This window comes from Schistocerca piceifrons, chromosome 4, assembly GCF_021461385.2.
Source record: "Schistocerca piceifrons isolate TAMUIC-IGC-003096 chromosome 4, iqSchPice1.1, whole genome shotgun sequence".
Classification (NCBI taxonomy): Eukaryota; Metazoa; Arthropoda; class Insecta; order Orthoptera; family Acrididae; genus Schistocerca; species Schistocerca piceifrons.
The window spans coordinates 451,019,378-451,043,615 of record NC_060141.1 but is presented as its reverse complement, the minus strand read 5'-3'; positions in this window follow the sequence as shown (position 1 = coordinate 451,043,615).

The following is a 24,238-nucleotide window of genomic DNA, read 5'->3' as shown; positions in this document are numbered from 1 at the left end:
TTCTATGCTACGGTCATTCCACCTACTAAAGATAAGAGATTTTTTTTTTTACCTTTCAACTGGCGAAAAGTAATGCTGGTGGCTCTAGCAGCAGTGAATATTTGAGACTTTTTCCCATTTCCCCCTATCGAAATATCGGTGAGGACGTTACCCTACTGCATTCCCCAAAGTTCCTAAGTTTCTTGGATATACTGAACCGACCAGTAGTAATGACACCATAAGACACTCGACTAAGACAACCAACATTGACTACAGTGATCTACTGCCAACAAAATAATGCTGTGCTTGTATGTAGTTATGGTAGTGACTTCCACAGATCTTTGGCATTTGATTAAGAACATGTTTCCTTTCTAAACCAGCTACACTACGAGGAACATTCCAACTAGTTAGCATATGTTAGATACGGACTACCAGTTGTGAGTTAGCTCGATTAAATAAAAACCAGAGCTTTGTACCCTGGCCGGAAACTGAAAATGAGACTGGTTGCGCCCCAACCCCGCGGAAATATCATGGACATTCCACTGGCATCCAAGGTGACAGAAATAGACAGACCGCTAGTACCAGACTTATGCATTTAGAGGTATACCCTAGACGGTTTTTTGTATTGTTCACGATCTTGTTACTATGGATCTGGAGTGAGTCAACCAGAATATTTACTTTTGTCAAAATTTCTTTTGGTACCAGCATCTTCTTCCAAATTTCGACCACTTTGTTCAGTACGCTCCCGCTACGAAGATATGTCAGAATAGTCAATTCTGTTATGGCTCCTTCTGTTTCCTTTTCCCTGGGCAGCATCTCTCACATTTTTTCCGTCAGCTGCTCTGTCATTGAGTCGATTCGAACTTAATACCTCCTCCTCTTTGCTGTCATTCGTCCTGATCGGTCGTTGGCAAACTGTTAGGGGTTTCATTTTTCCTGTCGGAATTTTCTAGCTGTGTAAGGGGTGTTCGGTTGCGATTTCCTTTTCGAGGTGTCTTCTTTTTCTGTTTTGCTATTGTTTGCAAGTGGCCTAGTGTAGTTTGGAACTCATTACATTCCTTCCAAGATCCTCGATGTTGTTTGGAGCCAACTACGCTTCACCAGTTGCTGCATGTACCAGAAAACAGACAACACAGCGAGCACGTGGCACTCGAGAATGTACTACAGTTGGCTGGCAGCTGGCTCCTGCCACTCGACTCCGTGTAACGTCAGCCACAAATTTATTTTAACCTGAGCATAACAGTAGTTCGTTGTGTGAGACGAAAGCTGGAAACGTCTGCATTGTACGACTTCTTTATGGTAGACATAATCCTCCATTCACGGCTCTGTGCGTAAGACTTACAGTCGTCGTATACGGTGTCGGATTTTGTGTGTTTGGGCAGCCAGTGTCCCTTCTTCTGAGTTCATGTGGTGAAATTGATGAATCTCCTTGATGACGAATCCCTTCGGAGTTAGGTATTCCTTTATGAACTTATTCGTAGATGCGTTCTGATATGCATGGAACGGTATCCGCTGGTCACAGTACTTAAACGCGTGTGATAGTCATCCATTGAATCTAAGAAATGCTTGTACTTCACTCAGGTGTACGCTGCCCGTAGGCTTCCTAATATTGCGCTCAAGTTTGGCACGGTTGCGGCAGCGACACGTAGAGACTTCAACAAGTAAGTTACACTTGTCGTTCCAGGCTAAGATCATTGCGCAACAACAATGGCGCACTCTAAGGGAAGAGTGCCTATTCTAGGTTTCCTGAACAGACAATTCTGCCTTGGTAGAGTGCCACTGAAATAGTGGGGCATCTGGAAACATATTCCGAAATTGAAGTACGCGGGATTCTTGTGGGCAAAAAGTCTAAACTAAACACAGATTCGCGCTCAAATTCTGGCGGTATACGGACCAAATCCAAAGTCGTGTGCAGGTGTAGCGAAATCGTGTCAACAATTTCACAAAGGCCTCGCAGATATGGATGATGCTGATTGGGAAGCCCAAATCTTGCACCAGGTGATTTCCATCTTTTCGACAACCTGAAAGGGAAGGAAATTTCCCAACAATGAGGACGCTGATACAGCGGTTCTACAATGGCTGCGTGATCAAGAAGCGGATTTCTGTAGTCGAGGGATAGGTCCTTGTGTGTATGGGATATCTTCTGCTGGTCGTGGCTAAACATGAACACACGTGGTAGTCATTCACTGGATCTCAGTAACATTTGACGCTCTCTCCAGTGCAGGCTGCCCGTAGGCTGACGGGCTTCCAAATTGGGAGAACATTCGAACAGTTGTTTACAGAGACTTGCTGGCTATGTTGAAACAAGCGCCACGTACGTGTGTAACACTGAAATTTAGCAGCATTGAATAAAAGTTACTTGGCCTGCAATAATAATGTGTAGGGCTAACTTCGTTTACCAAGTCCCCTAGTAAATCACTATTGATGGAATTTTGGATTCAGATGGTTTCAGTGGTTCTTGACTGTCAGCCGTCTGCGCCGGTGACTTAGCTCACATCTGTCGCTGGTTTCACTTTTTTCTCTCCTTCCTGGATTCGCATTGTTCCTTTGTTGTTTTCTTCAGTTTTTGTGGGCTGGAAATCTTGTGTGTCCTTGTCGTCGTTCACCTCTTGTACCTGCGTTTCTTCCTGTGCCGAACTTTTTACAGTGTCGCGATTCTCGCTCCTGGTGGTTGTTCTTGATTCCGACAAGCTTCCACAACACAGTGAAAGCGTCGTGAAGCCGCCAGATATAAACATGTCCGTACTTCAGTTTATCAACGACCCTCACATCAACGGCGATGATGCTTTTTCCGCTGCCATATACCACTGCTGCTCCCTCTGGGAAGTCCGGTGTTGCAGCTTCTCACGTCGACCGAGACGTGTGGCGGCGTGAGTCCTCTGCCACCGACGTCTCCACTGCGCTTGCCGGCCGTTGTGGCCGAGCGGTTCTAGGCACTTCAATCTAGAACCGCGCGACCACTACGGTTGCAGGTTCGAATCCTGCCTCAGGCATGAATGTGTGTGATGTCCTTAGGTTAGTTAGGTTTAAGTAGTTCTAAGTATAGGGGACTGATGACCTCAGGTGCTAAGTCCCATAGTGTTCAGAGCCATTTGAATCACTGCGCTGACTACAATAATTTGTCTCCTCGCTTTGATCGCTATAAAGATCCCACAGGACAGATACCGTATCTTCTCTTTATAGCGCAGACTTATACTGTGCTACACAGTGCTACAAGTTACCTCCTCTAGACTGGACTTGTAATGGGATTATGTGTGCACCTTGAGCTCAGTCTGTCACTAAATTTCATTGCTACTTCAGAAAACAAAGTAATTTAATTTATACTGCGCACGTACTGCTTAGAATATTTGACAAAATTCAGTGATAGGGCTAAGAAGAACGGGGATGATGGGTTGTATAAGTCTGCGTACAAACAAGTGATTTTTTATAAACGTATAAAATTAAGTTATTACTACCATAAAATCGGCATTTATTTGCCTTTAGGTACCTATGTAATCATAAATAAATAAATAGATGAACGCAGCTAAAATTAATCTTGTCGTCATTCAAACGACTCTACTCAAAAGTATCCGACAATCCCTTGTTATGCACGGTTGACGCTTGCCAGGGGAAAAGGTGCGGGGGGGGGGGGGGGGGGGGGGGGGGGAGGAGTATTGAGCTGTCAGTGGAGAAGCAGTAACAGTAGAATGGGTCGGACAGAGGAGCTCAGTGATTTAGAACGTGTACTAGTCACTGGGTGCCACCTGAGTAATAAATCCATCCTGGACATCTCAGTCCTTCTATAGCTGCCTGTCCCGCCTAACGACAAGCGCTAGCACGAAGAAAGCAAGAGCAGAGAGGGCTGTGAGACGATGTCAGCCAATAGCACGCTGACTAGGAAGTCACCACGACAGGAGCCACCTCTAAAAGAAGAGAATATAAGCGCCGCTCCTGCCAGCCTCGGCCAGATAGTAGAAGACGGTCACTGGCAGACTCGGCCTAGAAGAGAGCACCACGATAGCCGTTATTAGTGAACATATGAACTGTGTAACAAACTTTCTTGGACATTGTACAGGGTGTCCGAAAAGTCTTTCCCTGATTACATAAATTGATAACTCAGGCTAGAAGTAAGATACAAATATGAAACTGGTGTCTAATTGTTTACAAACTATCAAAGTTTTTTTCACACATCAGTAAACTTCCACATGAGCACACTTGGTAGCACGTAGCACATCTAGGCGATATTCAGTTTCCGTCCACACATTAGCCAACTTCACTGGAGGGATCGATTCAATGACTGTGGTTATCCATTGCCGCAGGGTTTTAAGATCTGCTACACGTGTTCGGTAGACGTCGTCTTGACATAACCCCATAAAAAGAAGTCTAATGGGGTTATGTCAGGAGAGCACTAAAAAGCACTCCGTCTTCAGACCACGAGTGGCCTACCGGGACCATCCGACCGCCGTGCCATCCTCATTGTAGGATGCGGATAGGAGGGGCATGGGGTAAGCACACCGCTCTCCTGGTCGTCATGATGGTATTCTTGACCGAAGCCGCTACTATTCGGTCGACTAGCTATTGTGACGTGGAATTCTTGCAGAAACAATGCCCAACGTTTTAACCTGTCATGATTTAACTTTGAAGGCATAAGAAATTGTAATGCACGATGATCACTGTATACTTTTACGTATTTGCGTATTTTCTATATTCTGGATGAAGTTCGATCTGATAAAAGCTGGTTCTGATATCGATAGAAGACAACCATTTTACACCATTAAAATTTTGAAGTAGTTCTTCCATCGTTTGCGGCCTCTCTGTTTCAGGAATGATGATAGTATTGATTTGTCTCTAATCTAATACACGCCTGATCGATCCACTTTTCTTCTCAACAACATGTAATGGATTGTTGTATGAGCTTACTGCAGGCTCAATAATGCCCTCGTCAAGCATAGATTATAATTCTTTTCTAACACAGTCCCTATAATGTGTAAGTTATTGTAATGGATGGTTGTCAAACTGTACCTGTTTCCCTTGCTATGGAGCGACCAAGAAAAAGTTTAAACAAGTATAAGCAGGATGATTTTGAAGAATGCAAGAACCTGATTATAGCACTCGTTATACAATATTATCGAAATATTTAAGAACTGACTGCCGCAGAGTAGGAAATAATATTGGTCACAAATGGAACAAAATTTGTCAGAGAATACATCATTATTCAGAAGAACTCAGAAATCAAGTGTTTCGATGCAAACATTACTTATTCACTTTACAATATTTTCTGCCCTTCCATGGACAAAAAATTAAAAAGTTGTTGTGACGATTGCTGTTTAAAATCTTAATAGACAGCTAATTTGATGTTTCTTACATGTAATAATTGTTAAATAATTGCAGCTGAATGCAGAACTTGTGCTGAATTATTAAATTAGCATTTGAGTGCATAATATACAACAAAGCTTCATAAATGTAAATGGAATACTATATAATTTATTTTGTTTTCAGGCAATACATTAACTGATCAAAAGTATCCAGCCGACTACTAGTGAACGCTAATATGGGGTGTATCAACCCTTCACCTTCATGACGGCTTGAACTCTGATGGAAGCACTTTCAGTAAGGAGCCTGAGTGTCTGTGGAGGAATAGCAACCCAGTTTTCCTCCAGAACAGAAATCAGAGAAGGCAGTGTTGTTGGACGTTGGAGACTGGACGAAGTTGATATTCTAACTCATTCCAGTGGTGTTCCATTGGGTTCTGGTCGGAACTCTGGTCAGGCCAATCCATTTCAGGAAAGTTATTATCCACAAAACATTGCCTCAAGCACGCTGCTTTAAGACAATGTGCATTGTCATTGTGGTACAATAAGTCTTCGTCTCAGGGCAGTTTCTTTGCTGTACACAATACACAATGATGTAAAATGTGTTCATATCCTTCAGTATTTAGCGCTTTAATAAGGGCGCACAGTAACAGCACCTCATCCTCTCACTGTAACACCATCCCCTCCGTACGTCACTGTTGGCACTACACAAGATAGCAGGTAACGCTCTCCAGGCATTCGTGAAACGCAAATCACTCCATCGGAATTCCACAGGCTATAGCGTGATTCATCAGTCCAAATCAGTCGTTTCCAATCATCCAGTGCCCGCTGGCGTCCCCCTGTACACCATCTCAGTTATCGCTTAACACTGATTACAGAAATTTGTGGCTTATGAGGAGTTCCTCCACCAGTGAACTCCATTCTTTTTAATCCCCTACGCACAGCGTTCGTGCTAGTTGGACTGCTGGTAGCACTTTGGAACTTACGAGTGATTAATTCCGCTGATTTCGTGCGACTTTCCACAGTCACTTTCCGAGGTGTCCAATGGTTCGTGTCCATCAGTACATGAGGTCTGCCTTGGACTGGTTTAGCTGTGGTTGTTCCTTCGCATTTCTGTGTCAGTCAACTTGGGCAGTGTGGGGTCCTGCCCACTCGTCTCGTGTAGGGCGCCTAAGAGATGCTGCTTTCTCAATAGCTATGCAACAGTTCCAGCAAATCACATTAATGGTTTTTAGTACAATAAAGTCGATTGACGATACTTAACTTTGATTTACAATGGTGTCGCAAGCGAATGGCGACATGCAATTAATCAGTGTCCTTCACTGTGTACAGGGTGTCCGAAAAGCCTTTCCCTGATTACATAAATTGATGACTCAGGCTAGAAGTAAGATACAATTATGAAACTTGTGTCGAATTGTTTACAACTATCAAAGTTTTTTTTCTGTTTTAGGTTCGCAGTACGTAAGTAGTGAATGAGGTGCAGTGCCCAAGAAGCCATGTTAACCAATCAGGAGAAGGCACAGTGTGTCCTGTGGTACCATGAGACACGATCACCAACCACAGTGCAGAGACACTTCCAGACAACATTTGGAAGGAATCCACCTGATGTCAAGAGCATTAAAGCCTAGTATGAGAGGTTCAAGAACACAGGATCGGTTGCTCACCTTCTGAGGTCTGGTCGAACAAGAACCTCAGCAGATAGGGTGGAAGCTGTAAGGCAGTCTTTTCTGCGAAGTCCGAAGAAATCGGTGCGCAGGGCCTCACGTGAATTATACGTGCCAAAAAGCTCTCTCCATGACATTTTACACAAATGTTTATTTATTGAGGACGATGATGGTTATCACAGACGAATTGCCTTTTCCGACGAAGCGACTTTTTTGTCAGGGGAGTAGTGAATCGCCATAATGTGCGCATTTGGGGTTCACAATCCCCTGGCGAGGTCATGGAGAGCACCAGAGGCAGTCCAAAGGTAAATGTTTGGTGCGCGCTATTGCACGATCGAATTGTCGGGCCTTTCTTGTTCGCCGAGGTTACCATCACATCTGCAGTGTATCTGGACATGTTCCAACTGTATGCTGTTCCTCAGCTGCTTCAGTATCATCCCGATGTCTTGTTTCAGCAAGACGGTGCACCGCCTTATTGGGGTTTGGACGTCCGTGCCTATCTCGATATGACCTTTCCTCGGCTATGGATTGGTCGTGATGGGCCAACGGTTTGGCCTCCACGCTCTTCTGACATAGGCAACGTCCTTGCCGCAGTGGATGCACCGGTTCCCGTGAGGTCACCGAAGTTAAGCGGTGTCGGGCGTGGTCGGCACTTGGACTGGTGACCATCCAGGCCGCCATGCGCTGTTGCCATTTTTCGGGGTGCACTCAGCCTCGTGATGCCAATTGAGGAGCTAGTCGACCGAATAGTAGCGGCTTCGGTCAAGAATACCATCATGACGACCAGGAGAGCGGTGTGCTGACCCCATGCCCCTCCTATCCGCATCCTCCATTGAGGATGGCACGGCGGTCGGATGGTCCCGGTAGGCCACTCGTGGTCTGAAGACGGAGTGCTTTTTAGTGCTCTCCTGACATAACCCCATTAGACTTCTTTTTATGGGGTTATGTCAAGACGACGTCTACCGAACACGTGTAGCAGATCTTGAAACCCTGCGGCAATGGATAACCACAGTCGTTGAATCGATCCCTCCAGTGAAGTTGGCTAATGTGTGGACGGAAACTGAATATCGCCTAGATGTGCTACGTGCTACCAAGTGTGCTCATGTGGAAGTTTACTGATGTGTGAAAAAAACTTTGATAGTTTGTAAACAATTAGACACCAGTTTCATATTTGTATCTTACTTCTAGCCTGAGTTATCAATTTATGTAATCAGGGAAAGACTTTTCGAACACCCTGTACAATGTCCAAGAAAGTTTGTTACACAGTTCATATGTTCACTAATAACGGCTATCGTGGTGCTCTCTTCTAGGCCGAGTCTGCCAGTGTCCGTCTTCTACTATCTGGCCGAGGCTGGCAGGAGCGGCGCTTATATTCTCTTCTTTTAGAGGTGGCTCCTGTCGTGGCGACTTCCTAGTCAGCGTGCTATTGGCTGACATCGTCTCACAGCCCTCTCTGCTCTTGCTTTCTTCGTGCTAGCGCTTGTCGTTAGGCGGGACAGGCAGCTATAGAAGGACTGAAATGTCTAGGATGGATTTATTACTCAGGTGGCACCCAGTGACTAGTACACGTTCTAAATCACTGAGCTCTTCTGTCCGACCCATTCTACTGTTACTGCTTCTCCACTGACAGCTCAGTACTCCTCCCCCCCCCCCCCCTCACCTTTTCCCCTGGCAAGCGTCAACCGTGCATAACAAGGGATTGTCGGATACTTTTGAGTAGAGTCGTTTGAATGACGACAAGATTAATTTTAGCTGCGTTCATCTATTTATTTATTTATGATTACATAGGTACCTAAAGGCAAATAAATGCCGATTTTATGGTAGTAAGAACTTCATTTTATACGTTTATAAAAAATCACTTGTTTGTACGCAGACTTATACAACCCATCATCCCCGTTCTTCTTAGCCCTATCACTGAATCTTGTCAAATATTCTAAGCAGTACGTGCGCAATATAAATTAAATTACTTTGTTTTCTGAAGTAGCAATGAAATTTAGTGACAGACTGAGCTCAAGGTGCACACATAATCCCATTACAAGTCCAGTCTAGAGGAGGTAACTTGTAGCACTGTGTAACACAGTATAAGTCTGCGCTATAAAGAGAAGATACGGTATCTGTCCTGTGGGATCTTTATAGCGATCAAAGCGAGGAGACAAATTATTGTAGTCAGCGCAGTGGTTCAAATGGCTCTGAGCACTATGGGACTTAACACCTGAGTTCATCAGTCCCCTAGAACTTAGAACTACTTAAACCTAACTAACCTAAGGACATCACACACATTCATGCCTGAGGCAGGATTCGAACCTGCAACCGTAGTGGTCGCGCGGTTCTAGATTGAAGTGCCTAGAACCGCTCGGCCACAACGGCCGGCAAGCGCAGTGGAGACGTCGGTGGCAGAGGACTCACGCCACCACACGTCTCGGTCGACGTGAGAGGCTGCAACACCGGACTTCCCAGAGGGAGCAGCAGTGGTATATGGCGGCGGAAAAAGCATCATCGCCGTTGATGTGAGGGTCGTTGATAAACTGAAGTACGGACATGTTTATATCTGGCGGCTTCACGACGCTTTCACTGTGTTGTGGAAGCTTGTCGGAATCAACAACAACCACCAGGAGCGAGAATCGCGACACTGTAAATAGTTCAGCAGAGGAAGAAACGCAGGTACAAGAGGTGAACGACGACAAGGACACACAAGATTTCCAGCCCACAAAAACTGAAGAAAACAGCAAAGGAACAATGCGGATCCAGGAAGGAGAGAAAAAAGTGAAACCAGCGACAGATGTGAGCTAAGACACCGGCGCAGACGGCTGACAGTCAAGAACCACTGAAACCATCTGAATCCAAAATTCCATCAATAGTGATTTACTAGGGGACTTGGTAAACGAAGTTAGCCCTACACATTATTATTGCAGGCCAAGTAACTTTTATTCAATGCTGCTAAATTTCAGTGTTACACACGTACGTGGCGCTAGTTACAACATAGCCAGCACGTCTCTGTAAACAACTGTTCGAATGTTCTCGCAATCTGGAAGCCCGTCAGCCTACGGGCAGCCAGCACTGGAGAGAGCGTCAAATGTTACTGAGATCCAGTGAATGACTACCACGTGTGTTCATGTTTAGCCACGACCAGCAGAAGATATCCCATACACACAAGGACCTATCCCTCGACTACAGAAATCCGCTTCTTGATCACGCAGCCATTGTAGAACCACTATATCAGCGTCCTCATTGTTGGGAAATCTCTTTCCCTTTCAGGTTGCCGAAAAGATGGAAATCACCTGGTGCAAGATTTGGACTTCCCAATCAGCATCATCCATATCTGCGAGGCCTTTGTGCAATTGTTGACACGATTTCGCTACACCTGCACACGACTTTGGATTTGGTCCGTATACCGCCAGAATTTCAGCGCGAATCTGTGTTTAGTTTAGACTTTTTGCCCACAAGAATCCCGCGTACTTCAATTTCGGAATATGTTTCCAGATGCCCCACCATTTCAGTGGCACTCTACCAAGGCAGAGTTGTCTGTTCAGGAAACCTAGAAGAGGCACTCTTCCCTTAGAGTGCGCCATTGTTGTTGCGCAATGATCTTAGCCTGTAACGATTAGTGTAACTTACTTTTTGAAGTCTTTACGTGTCGCTGCCGCAACCGTGCCAAACTTGAACACAATATTAGGAAGCCTACGGGCAACGTACACCTGAGAGAACTACAAGCATTTCTTAGATTCAATGGATGACTATCACACGTGTTTAAGTACTGTGACCAGCGGATACCAGTCCATGCATATCAGAACGCATCTACGAATAAGTTCATCCAGGAATACCTAACTCCGAAGGGATTCGTCATCAAGGAGATTCATCAATTTAACCACATGAACTCAGAAGAAGGGACACTGGCTGCCCAAACACACAAAATCCGACACCGTATACGACGACTGTAAGTCTTACGCACAGAGCCGTGAATGGAGGATTATGTCTACCATAAAGAAGTCGTACAATGCAGACGTTTCCAGCTTTCGTCTCACACAACGAACTACTGTTATGCTCAGGTTAAAATAAATTTGTGGCTGACGTTTCACGGAGTCGAGTGGCAGGAGCCAGCTGCCAGCCAACTGTAGTACATTCTCGAGTGCCACGTGCTCGCTGTGTTGTCTGTTTTCTGGTACATGCAGCAACTGGTGAAGCGTAGTTGGCTCCAAACAACATCGAGCATCTTGGAAGGAATGTAATGAGTTCCAAACTACACTAGGCCACTTGCAAACAATAGCAAACAGAAAAAGAAGACACCTCGAAAAGAAAATCGCAACTGAACACCCATTACACAGCTAGAAAATTCCGACAGGAAAAATAAAACCCCTAACAGATTGCCAACGACCGATCAGGACGAATGACAGCAAAGAGGAGGAGGTATTAAGTTCGGATCGACTCAACGACTGAGCAGCTGACGGAAAAAATGTGAGAGATGCTGCCCAGGGAAAAGGAAACAGAAGGAGCCATAACAGAATTGACAATTCTAACATATCTTCGTAGCGGGAGCGTACTGAACAAAGTGGTCGAAATTTGGAAGAAGATGCTGGTACCAAAAGAAATTTTGCCAAAAGTAAATATTCTGGTTGACTCACTCCAGATCCACAGTAACAAGATCGTGAACAATACAAAAAACCGTCTAGGGGCTTCTAAATGCATAAGTCCGGTACTAGCGGTCTGTCTATTTCTGTCACCTTGGATGCCAGTGGAATGTCCATGACATTTCCGCGGGGTTGGGGCGCAACCAGTCTCAGTTTCAGTTTCCGGCCAGGGTACAAAGCTCTGGTTTTTATTTAATCGAGCTAACTCAGAACTTGTAGTCCGTATCTAACATATGCTAACTAGTTGGAATGTTTCTCGTAGTGTAGCTGGTTTAGAAAGGAAACATGTTCTTAATCAAATGCCAAAGATCTGTGGAAGTCACTACCGTAACTACATACAAGCACAGCATTATTTTGTTGGCAGTAGATCACCGTAGTCAATGTTGGTTGCGTTAGTTGAGTGTCTTATGATGTCATTACTACTGGTCGGTTCAGTATATCCAAGAAACTTAGGAACTTTGGGGAATGCAGTAGGGTAACGTCCTCACCGATATTTCGATAGGGGGAAATGGGAAAAAGTCTCAAATATTCACTGCTGCTAGAGCCACCAGCATTACTTTTCGCCAGTTGAAAGGTAAAAAAATCTCTTATTTTTAGTAGGTGGAATGACCGTAGCATAGAATTAGTTCTTAATGGCGCCATGTGCACGGAATACCAACATCAAAAGGACTGTAGGGAAGTAATATGAGATCTTAGCAGCTCTCATAAATCACACGTTAATAGCGCGTAACGACTCTTGAAACCAGGAGTCCGCAAAATACGCTCCATCCGGCTGATATCTCTTATTGATTAGTCCCGTAGAGCGACCAAAATTCGGAAAAGTTGAATGCTACGTTTCATCCACTAATTCAAGTAGTCCAATATGTTTTTAATGGGCTTAAGATCTGGTCAGCTAGCAGGCCGTTTCAGGAGTGAAAGTGAACCTGAGTGGTCGTCAAACCAGGAACTTACACGTGCAGCCTTGCGAAAATGGGTAGTGACAAGGATAAAGACGGTGTACACAGCACAGACATTATAAAGATGCAGGAGAAAGGACACCACTTCATCACCGAGACAATTGAACTAATTATCCTGGTTCATGTTCATGTTCTCAATAAACTGTTACGAAAACCCATCCAAAACGTCACAGAATCATCTCGGAGCCGAACTACACCAGATACACACTGCATCTTAAGCACCGTATTGGCCGTCGCACAGTTGACGAGCACTATTTGATAACTGGCAAAATGACAACTCGTCGGACCACAGTATATGCTTCCTGTTTGGTGATGTCCAGTTCTGTGTTTTTTAGCCTATTGAAGACGTCCAGCTCTGTGTGGTGCTTCGAGCAATGGCTTTTTATTTTCATCGGACTACAGATATCTACTGCATGCAGTTCCTTTTAAATCGTTCGCTCAGAGACTGAGATGGACTTGAATTCACTTTCAGCAGTGATTGTTGTCAGATTTGAAGCCAATTGCGTGTGACAAAGCGTGGCACTTGTCTCCGATCACTGTCGTTTACGATCGCCGTCTATTTTTTTTTTTTTTATATGGCTATATATGGACCATCATTCCTATCATTTCTTGGTAGAAACATTCAACAGTTCGAATTAATACATCAGCAGATCTGGCAATTTCTTCACGATGTAGTCATGGACACGTCCAAACACAGTCACTCTAAAAACTTCCTGGCAGATTAAAACTGTGTGCCCGACCGAGACTCGAACTCGGGACCTTTGCCTTTCGCGGGTAAGTGCTCTACCAACTGAGCTACCGAAGCACGACTCAGGCCCGGTACTCACAGCTTTACTTCTGCCAGTACCTCGTCTCCTACCTTCCAAACTTTACAGAAGCTCTCCTGCGAACCTTGCAGAACTAGCACTCCTGAAAGAAAGGATATTGCGGAGACATGGCTTAGCCACAGCCTGTTGGTAGAGCACTTGCCCGGGAAAGGCAAAGGTCCCGAGTTCGAGTCTCGGTCGGGCACACACTTTTAATCTGCCAGGAAGTTTCATATCAGCGCACACTCCGCTGCAGAGTGAAAATCTCATTCTGGAGACAGTCGCTCTATTCTGCAGTTCTGTCGCATCTCCCAGTCGACATTTGTTACTGTACCTACTGCCACGCACACACAGTAATTCACTGCCTTGACTCACGTCACAGGTGGAGGCTCTCGCAATCACCTAGTATCTTTACTACACCATCTACAGTACTCCAGAGCGTTAGTGTGCTCTTTTATGGGGATGATTAATATTTGTGCGATGAGCTTAATAACGTACGTAGCCGTAAAAGGACCTCTGTCGTTCACTCGTACTCTCTCTGCAACAACCTTGCTGGGATATTCAGAAACTGTATCCGGATAATCTCAGTACCGATTTCGAGGAGAGTAAATATTTTATTGGTACGTGCTGTCAAGAAAAATATCTCAGTACTTCCTCGTACTTTTTACATCGATAATCCAAGGTGGTGTGCGTAGAAATATTATTAGAGACGAGTTGCAAATGTACTTCACGTCATATGTGGGAGAAGCCATGGTATTATTTCTTTTACTGTGGGAGTGACAACAAACGAGCATTAAACGATGTGTAGCTTCCTAGGCCTTAGCCTTCGATGCTATTTTCTAGCTGTTTCTTTACAGAGTTTTAGTCAGTTGTCAGGATATCTGAAAACTGTTGAAAATATAATGATAACGGCACTTAACGCGTTGTTGTTAATCTTTCTCGGGCATGGATGTGTGTGATGTCCTTAGGTTAGTTATGTTTAATTAGTTCTAAGTTCTAGGGGACTGATGACCTCAGATGTGAAGTCCCATAATGCTCAGAGCCATTTGAATCATTTGTTAATCTTTAAAGATTTAAGCTGTTTTGATGATGTTCGGTACAGAAATGCGAGAGGAATGTGAACTATAAGCTAGAAAACATAGTTTTAGAAAATCATGTTGAAATGATTTAGCTTACCTGATCCTTTATGTCGTGGATTTTCCAGGTAAATTTTATTTATTGATGCCTTGAGAACCGTAGCTGTTTCAGAAACTAAACTATGTTTCTTTTATATTGGGTTCTATGCTTCCTTAATTGCACATTGCATAACACTAGTCTCATATATTAAAAACAGTATTTTTGCATCTGCCGATTTACTCGAAGTCTTCATTATGTTTCCTTTTATCTGCACGTACAAGACTTTTTTTCCATAATCAATAGTAAGAAAATTTTTGCCTGCATTTATTGCTGAAACCTGTTGAGAGTACTTCAGCCGTTCCGACAACGTCAGCTGTGTTTTATTCGTTTTAAAGGTGGCGGTCTTCTCTGTATGGCTTGGGATTTCCACTTCATGATAACTTTCAGCTCGCAAGGAACATCCATTAGTTCTCGGCCAGTTCCGAAAGGTTGACTCTAGGCGCTGTTTTCACGGCAACTAGCACTCACAGAAACTCTGAGAGTTGAAAACTCTCATGGATGTTCTAGGACTGCTCATTAACTCTGTTTGATAGCTATAGACAAAAACTTCCTATCTCAACTAATACTTACTTTTGTAACAAAGGTCTTTCTAATAGAACTGTTGACGCTTCCATGATAATGCATGGAGTTTGTGTTTATCCATCTTTATTTCAATATAGTTTTATATTTTCCCTTTCCATTTGCGAAATATAATTGTCACCATTATAATAGAGATGCAAATCGGATCGCATTAAAAGTGAATTTATTGTAGGATTAAAACACGCGAACATTTACATTTATCATCATATCGCCGATAAATTCATGAATCTCAGGGGCAGCTTGATTAGATATAGACACGACTCAGTAACTGTACTATTGGGGAAAATGGACGACCTCATCTCAGCACTTGACGGAGGCAGTTTTCCATGAAGGTGCGTGCAGTAGCAGGTGCTAGGTCAGTATGACATACCAATCCGAACTGACAGCCAGCAGATTTCATCTCCCATGTTCTGTGGCTTTTCGGTGATGTCCTGGACGAATTATCTCTTTTCTTCTTGCATGCTGGCTGACTTAATACCTCAGGTATAGCGCGCTCAGCCGCCGACATCGTGTTCTTACGCTTAAGTTCTCGGCGATTATTGCTTGTGGTGTTTATCGTACAGCTGTAGCCCTTGCGCAATATTTGGAGTGGGAAGTCAGAACAGGAAATGCATCTGAATGCTTAATGATTCAAGCGTCGGCCAAGTCCAAATATTGAGTCGACAATAGGTTAGCAAACCTCCGGAGAGCAAACGCCCTGCTCTTTCCTCCTGTTCAGTTCCTCTCTCTTCATCGTTAATTCACTGACTGACTGACTACTCTGACTGCCTGCTCACCGTCTCATCTGACTCCTGACTGCTGACCATTTAATCACTCTCTCTTGACTGTCTGTTTGCCTGCTCGTTGACTATCGACTTTCTGATCCCCTGGATGCTTCTGCCTTCCAGGGTGCTGAATTTGCTGTCGTATCGTCTTTTTAAATGGTGAGCTCAACTTTCAATCTCACTCAACGAACGGTCAAAGCCGAGCAACCACGCCTCCTAGTCATCGTGGAGGACGAAAATTTCCAGTCTTACTGCAGCTGGTGTGTAACCCTCAAACTCATACCCCATTCTGACTCTGTTCCTTGTTGTGGTACTTCACATGTGTGTATTCCTGCATTTGCTTGCGTTCCTAAGTTGTCAAGTAAGCAGCCACCCAACAAAACACACTTGCCTGTAACTGGTACGCCCGTGCTTTACTAAAATGTCCCCAAGTGCTTGTGGCCTAGCGGCATCCTTCTTGCTATCTGCGAGATTTTAAATGGGGCAACCCCACCTGAGCGAGGCAAAAACATATGCTAACTCATCCCGGTCCGGCTTTTAGGAAAGTCTTATGTACCAGTTGCAGCTTAAGCGCTCCGTTTTGTTCTCACCACTTTGAAGTACTGGATCACTTATGAGTGACGAAAGGGTCTATCCCATTCCCATTACCGTTTTAATTACATTAAGAGTAATATCTGTGAGATTGTCTGCATGAATTGTCTCTTAAATAACGAGCACAATCACATAATATTACAATGAAATGAATACCCCTGGCTGCATACAGGCATTGATATAAGTCAACGGGGTCAGCTGAAAATGTGTGCCCCGCCCGGGACTCGAATCCAGGAGCTCCTGCTTACATGGCAGGTGCTCTATCCATCTGAGCCACCGAGGGCACAGAGGATAGTGCGACTGCAGGGACTTATCTCTGACACGCCTCCCGTGAGACCCACATTCCCCACTTATTGTCCCGCACTATATTCATAGTGCCCCTGCCCATTATACTCATTACTCGCGGCTAGCTGCCGATTCCAATAAATTCGGACACTTTTTGTGCATCCGCTCAGAAGAAGATGGTAAAATGGCCGGTGAGCGTTAACTAAGAGATGATCATTATCGGAAATTAAAGAAGCTAACATAAATGCCTGAAATTTAGCATTTGGTAACGATCTCGTGCCAACGGCCTTGCCGCAGTGGTAACACCGGTTCCCTTCAGATCACCGAAGTTGAGCGCTGTGGGGCTGGCTAGCACTTGGATGGGTGACCATCCGGTCTGCCGAGCGCTGTTGACTAGAGGGGTGCACTCAGCCCTTGTGAGGCAAACTGAGGAGCTACTTGATTGAGAAGTAGCGGCTCCGGTCTCGTAAACTGACATACGGTCGGGACAGCGATGTTCTGACCACATGCCCCTCCATATCCGCATCCAGCGATGCCTGTGGGCTGAGGATGACACGGCGGCCGGTCAGTACCGGTGGGCCTTCCAAGGCCTGTTCGGACGGAGTTTAGTTTTTAGGTAACAATCTCATTGTTTTCCGAGATTCCCTCTAACTGTCCACATTTGCACGTAATCTTTGGCAAAACAAAATTTGATCTAAAAGCAAATTCAGAATTTTCTCACGTGGACCTAACAGATTATTTTTCCTGTTATATCCAGAACTTGTCCCGCTTTTAATCCAACTTCATGTCACCTGGAAGTATTTACAGACACGATGCATGGGGTAATGACGTATCGATAGCATGCATCAATTACTAAATTAGTTGTAAGCACCAGGAATGGAAAAAAAATAACTGAAGAGCTCAACACTATGATTTCTGGCGAATATAGCAATTGATTAAGTAAACTATTTTCAGTCTTCTCATTCAGAAACTGCACCCTGCTAGTGACACCTCATTGATCATTACCACTTTTTAAACCGCTAATGCTTTGCTCCATGAGTGGAATGAACGTTTCCCAATTTGAGTTTACTGCCTACACACTCACCATTCTGAAAGCTACTCATATGGCAAAGAAAGTTCTCTAATATAGAATACCTAATCCAAAGCAGAGTGAGCTGTGGAACTGCTAACTACAGCTACTGAAAGCTCCTAGGAAGCTAGGGATCTTTGCTGATGGACAAACTTGCGGTTGGTACATAATTTCAATTTCAACTAAAGAACAAATTTCAGACTAACAATATAAAATTTTAATTCAGACCTTTGTCCTCTTAATAAAATATACAACTGGCTTTCACCAATGGCAGAAGCGTCTCCTTAAAAGTCTAAATTATTTACACCCGTTGAGTTCACGAATTTAACAAATGTAAAAGCAAACAAATTCAGAATCTTAAAATCTTTGATTTAACTCAGTTGCTAGCTGCATCAACAAATGAAAATTTCAGATGTTAAAAAACGACTGGATGAAAAGTTTAACAACACCAACCGAAATACAACAAAAATAGAATGTTTAAGCGAATCGCTTAGTTGGCCAAGGCTCCGCATGGACCCACAGTGAGGTTGCCGTTAAGTAGGTCGCCAAGAATGCCGGACATTTGCCACGCCGGACATTTGCCACACTTGCCCCTTCGCCAGGTAGCTTGAGTGGCGATCCCTCAGGTAAGGGACGCCCTTCCCCGCACTACCTCTGTCGGCTTTCAAACCGCCGTCTTCACATCTTACTCGATACAACCAGTACGTAAGGGACCTTCTTCTTCGACATCTTGGCCAAATACAGAGCTTCTTTTCCGAAATCGAAATATTTATAACTTTTTGGAAACGAAAGCAATACCGACGATTAGTTCTGCCAAGTATAAATATAGATTCCTGTGTCTGTACGATAGCTTCCTTTCACGCTTACTGATTGCGATAGAAACAGTCCATCAGCATGGGAGCAACAAGAAAGGAACGATGAAACGAGAATGCAAATGTACGCTAATCATTTCTTTTCTATCACTGCATTTGTGCCTACTTTAATTACTACAACTGCATACCCAAAAGACAACAGGGAAAGAATAAATGGGTTTGTGAATGTTTGAAAAGAAGAACGACATACTCCATATTAATTTACTCTCTAAAAAAATAGTTAATAAAGTGTAGCGGGACAATGTTCAAAACATTACTCAAAACACGTTCACTAAATAGAGTTAAGAACATCTATAATTGACATGTCATCTAAAGTCGACTTACGATTTTAAAATGTTAGAAATAAGGAAATGAAGGAATACAGAATGCTACGCTTGTAACGTACGTTGTTGTTGTACATTGTTTAGTTCTGGTATTTACAGGGTCACAGAGAAAGCATCTTAGGTTCTGGAGGGAAAAGCCGTAATTGTAATTATCTGCCGGCCGAAGTGGCCGTGCGGTTGAAGGCGCTGCAGTCTGGAACCGCAAGACCGCTACGGTCGCAGGTTCGAATCCTGCCTCGGGCATGGATGTTTGTGATGTCCTTAGGTTAGTTAGGTTTAACTAGTTCCAAGTTCTAGGGGACTAATGACCTCAGCAGTTGAGTCCCATAGTGCTCAGAGCCATTTTTTTGTAATTATCTGCACTACAACAGAAACAAGAAGGACAACTTAAGGAAAAATAATGTAAGCTCACAATAGACTTTGAAGCAGATAGCTCCCAACACCACTGCCAGGGAAGCAACGGCCGGGTCCGCGCGGCAAGGCAAACTGACAACCAGCCAGACCAGAAACAGCGCTTCCGAAATCTATAAAAAACTAAAACTTAAATTAGAATACACAATGACAGACCAAATACGCACAAAGGAATACTACATTAGTACAGGACCCAAAGAGGGCGTGAGAGTAAGACGGGCAGGCTCAAGTGACAATGTCTAATCCTCCAAAAGGCCTTAAAGCTTATCAGTGGCCACGATGAAACTGACTTAAGAAAAGCTCTGCTCTTCATATCAAAGAAAGTCTACAACCAAAACTGGGCGAACAGCAGACTAATTAACATACTACATTAAATTCCGCGGAAACAACACTTCGAAGCGCTAGACTTCGTAAGTTACGTATGACACTCTCTTATTCAGAACCATCCTTAATCGATCTCCGGTAGATATAATATGTCACCATAAGTTTCACAAATCTTCACGGGTTAACAGCAGAATACGAATCATTCATAACTTAATGCTTCCAGTTACGCGATGAGAAGATGTCCAGTATGAGAAGACGAACCCGTCACCGATTCGCACGCAAACGCGCCGGCTAATAGCGCCGTCCATCCTGCGCACGGCAAAACGGCAATGACGGCGAGGCCCACGCCCAGCGGATAGAGATGAGGACCTGCCTTCAAAACATGTTGCCTCGTTGAACGACGACCGGAGAGAGAGCACTCGGCCACACACCAAGCCGGAAAAACCAAAGGCGGAACAGTCAGAGATACAAGACCAGACGAGTGTCGATATCAGCGACGCAAGTGTAGCAGAACTAGGGCCAGTCGCCACGGCTCACAGAGTATCACTTACTATCCATCTGTATTTCTGGACGATACTTTACAGTTATTCAGAATTCTACTAAGAAATTAAAAAAAAATTATATAGTGCCCAAAGCATACGGAATTGCTTTGCAACGAATTACGTAAAATAATACAAACGAAAATATGTGCGGAACGCCACTCGAACCCGGATTGCCGGCTTATCGCGAATGGTCGCCTTAACCATTTGAGCTATCCGTGAAGGACTCCAGGACCGACCCATGTGCCGATGTAAAGTTTGAGCATGTCATTAAAAAAATGTCACGTTGCCCTCAACGCTTATGCTCGCACATTTCGAGGATTGTGTACTGGTGGAGACAAATATTTTATAATCGCCATTTTAGCCGATCGACAGAGATACACTCTACGGAAAAAAAGACGCACTGCGAAAGGATTACCCGAATGGGACTGAAATCGGTAGACGTGATGTACATGTACAGAAAAATGACAACAGTTTCAGAAAAACTGTATGATTTATTCAAGAGAAAGAACTTCACAAACAGAGGAAGTCAATAACACGTTGATACACCTCTGGCCCTTACGCAAGCAATTATTCGGCTTGGCATTGACAGAGTTGATGGTTAGCCTCTTGAGGGGTGTCGTGCCAAATTCTGTCCTACTGGTACGTTAGATCGTCAAAATTCCGAATGGTTGGAGGCTCCTGCCTATTACGCTCTTAGCTTTGTCTACTGGGAATAGATCCTGCGACGCTGCTGGCCAAGGAAGGGCTTAGCAAGAACGGAGACAAGCGGTAGAAGCCCTTACCAATTGCGAACGGACATTTTCTTGTTGAAATGTGAGCCCAGTGAGCCGTGCGCGGCTCGTGTTCATCCCATTTATTGTTTGTTATCTTCTTTACCGTACTGCCACCTCGTTTTCATATTCCATTTACTGGCATCACTTATTTCCTGCCTTACCTGCCCGTGAGTGGCAGCAGCGGCGCTTATCCAAAAGCGCATTGTCGTACTGTCTCTGGAGCGACTGATAGTATTTCCGGGTCGTTGTGTCTGGAGTTGAGTTGGGAGTTCAGGCCGGACGCAGCAGCAGTGAAGTCGAGGACGGATGGCCAGTGAGGTGTATACAGCCTGTGCTCGCCGACCGCTGGCGACACACATGAACTGTCCGACGGAAGGAGATTGGAGCAGGACGACCGTTGGTCGTTCGGTTGGTCGTCTCATCGAGCAAAGTGTATTTGGTCTTTTGACTGTTTCTGGGCCTCGTCAGTTGGTCATCTAACCGGTCACCTTGCAGAGATGTCGTGGCCAGTGGGCAAGAGTTACCTCTGCATGGATGGGTCTGAGCCAGGGTGCCCGGGTCGCCGTGTCTCCGAGTTCCGGACGGACATGGAGTTGAGTCGGGTTAGAGCTGCAGTCAGTTTCGGGCAGCCTAGACTAGCCCGACCGTCGCCGACACACGTAATTTGAGTGGGAACGACCTGGGTTGGTCGTTCGGTCGGTCGTCTCATCGGACGACGTGTATTTGGTCGCCGCTTGTGGAAACACTCTGTGTGTCGAACTGATTCGTTCTTTTTGTTCTACGGTGATTGCTTTTACGATTGTCCGAGTTCTTGTGCAAGTGTGTTTACGTGAAACTGTGTGTAGCTTCTGTGATTTCCACTGAGCAGTTCAATGCTGTCTGCGTACTGCAATGCTGTCTGCGTCCTGGAATAGGGATTTGGTCGGTTGCGACAGAGGAGATTGATTAGGCTGTTGGTTGGTTCTTCAGCCGTCCCCAGTTCGTGTTGCAACCAGATTGTTTAGTGTTACGCTTGTCTGCCTGTCTCACCTAAACTGTTGTTAGAGTTTCCTCTCCAGGCCGACCCTTGGAACACTTCTTGTTTGTGATTGTCATTATATTTGGTAGCGGGTACTGTGCCAGGCTTCAGCCGTGTACTAATATTGTATGTTTCATGTTTAGTATATGGCCTTCAGCCGAACTTCATGACAACTATTTTAAGTTTAGGCCTTCGGCCGTGATTTTTTAAATATTTTTTTTTATTTTTGAATTCTTGTTGCTCTGTATTTAGACCTTGAGCCACATTTGTTTCGGAATCTGTGGCTTTAACACGTAAATCTTTGTCTGTAAGGTCTCTCTTTAATTATCTTGAATTCTTGAAAAGGCCTTCAGCCGTGTTCTTTAAATGTTTATCTTAATGTGGTCTTTAATTATTCTTGAGTAACTGTTTGGGCCTTCAGCCGACAAGATACTTCAAGTTCCTTTAAGATGTTTTTCTGTTGTGCTGTGTAAGAGCTTATCTTTAAAGCCTCTCTTTTATTATCTAAAGAAAATTTTTTTTATTGGGCTTTGAGCCGAAGAATTAAATAGAGTTTTCCTTAATATGGCCTTTAGCGGGTATTTGTAAATGCTTGGCTTTTAAAGAATTTTCTTACCTGTTTTAAAATATCATTTCACCCTTCAGCCGAGAAGATGTTGCCATTTTACTTAAGTAAGGCCTTCAGCCGTTACTCTAAATCCTGGTGTCTTAATAGGAATCATTTAAACTTATTCTGGAGAAGTTACTTGGGCCGTCAGCCGTGAATTGATCTTTGTTGTTTTAAAGAGAAATCTGTGCATTGGTTTGAGGAATAACGTTGTGTGTTCTTGTATAACTAACAGTAATTGACCCTGGCCCCTGTCCACAACTTGATCCGCTGTCCTACGGAATTACATTCCACCCAGGTTGGCTTGCCGTGAAGGGCAGAAAAACAGGGGGTAGAATATCCTCGAGGTACGGATGTGCTGTAAGAGTACCAACGATGACAACCAAAGGAGTCCTGCTTTGAAAAGAAATGGCACACCAGACAATCACTCCTGGCTATCAGGCCGTATGGCGTACGATAGTCGGTCACGTCTTCTGCCTGGGATCTCATTAACTGGAGCAGAAGAGTCTTCAGTGATGAGTTCCACATTTATGCTTCTAAATTAGGCTCGACGACCAGCGAAGACGTGTCTGGAGACACCCTGGACAGCGATGGGATAACAGCCTGTCACCCGCCATACGGCCTGAGAACCATGAGGTGAGATTTTGTTTCATAGCAGGGCCTCTTTCTCTGTCATCTGCGGAACCTTCGTAACACTGCGGTACGCCGACGATGTTCTACGCCACTTTATGTTGCCCTCTGTGGAAGACATCTTAGGTTTACATTTCAGCAAGGTTGCCGAATCTCTTCTCAATTGAGAACGTTTCTAACATTATGGACAGGGCCCTTTAATCAGCTCGGGATTTTGACAGTCTAACGTACCAGTAGGATAAAGTTTGGTACGGCATACCTCAGGAGCACATCCAATAGCTCTATCCATCAATGCCAAGCCGAATAACTGCTTGCGTAAGGGCGAGAGGTGGACTAACTCGTCATTGGCATGCTCTCTTTGTGAAGCTCTTCCTCTTGAAAAAATAATGTATTTTTTCTGAAATTGTAATCAGCTGTTTGCCTATACATGTACACCACGTCTACCGATTTCCGTCCTATTAGGATAATTCCTTCGTGGTGATCCTGTTTTTTGTCTTAGAGTCTAAATATCTTCGATGATTACAATGTCTGTGTTCATACAGTGTCTATATCTGTATATTACAATGTCCTTCCAACATGCATGCATGTTGAAATTCTAGAGAGTACGTATGTTGAAGAGTCGTGTGACATATTACTTCCTCCCCTCCCCACCTCATATGTCTCCAACAATTCTTCCCATGAGCCACTCTTTAATGGAACAGGAAAGGGAATGGGAGAGGAGGGGGAAGACTGACACAAGAAATACCCTCCGCCACACACCGTTAAATGGTTTGCGGAGTATAGATGGATATTAGATGTATTTTTCGTTTATACATTTTGTAAATTACACAGTTCCAACGTTTTATCTCGGGGTGGCGCTAGAGCTCCAAAACATGTATTAAATGAGGACATTTTTGCCACAAGATTGTAAGAAATGTTATTCTCAATACAGTGCGCATTATATCGCTTACAGC